This window comes from Ceratosolen solmsi, unplaced genomic scaffold, assembly GCF_000503995.2.
Source record: "Ceratosolen solmsi marchali unplaced genomic scaffold, CerSol_1.0 scaffold8, whole genome shotgun sequence".
Lineage (NCBI taxonomy): Eukaryota > Metazoa > Arthropoda > Insecta > Hymenoptera > Agaonidae > Ceratosolen > Ceratosolen solmsi.
Window position 1 is genome coordinate 1119327 of NW_011948439.1, and position 668 is coordinate 1119994.

Genomic DNA, 668 nt, shown 5'->3' on the forward strand with positions numbered 1-668 from the left:
CCCCCCCCGCCCCCCCCCCCCCCGCACTCCCCCCCGTAGCGACTCCTGCCAATCGCCACACTACTCGCCACCAACTCCGTGCAAATCTCCTTTCCAATAAAGCACGCGTCTCATTCTTTACTCCCTTTAACTAACGTTATAGGAGGGGAATGGGAAGGGGGAACACCGAGATAGATAGAGAGAAAGAGAGAGAGAGAGAGAGAGAGAGAGAGAGAGAAGAACGATGCGTCGGCTTTCGCAATTATTTATTAAGAATACCGATTCTTTAGTAGTCCGGTAACACAATCGTGCTACATCGATATTAACGTGATACCAACATCACCAGCTCGTCTCTCTAGTCGCTCCTACAATCATTTATTTCAAACTTTTCATACCAAAGTCCATCCCATAATAGTAATAATAATAGTAAGAATAATCTTAAAACAAATAAAAATTGTTTTTACAAGTTTTTGCACAGCAAGCTGCTCCTCGACATCCTCACAAATCGTTCAAAAGATTTAGACTTTGGAACTCGTGGCAATCGTCAATATTATTTGACTGATAATATTCAATTTTCTAAGTCAAAGCAAATATCTTGCACAACATACATGTAGTTTTGAATTTTATTCCGTAAACAAAAAAAAATAAATGTATATATATATATATATATAAATATATAAAAAAGAAAA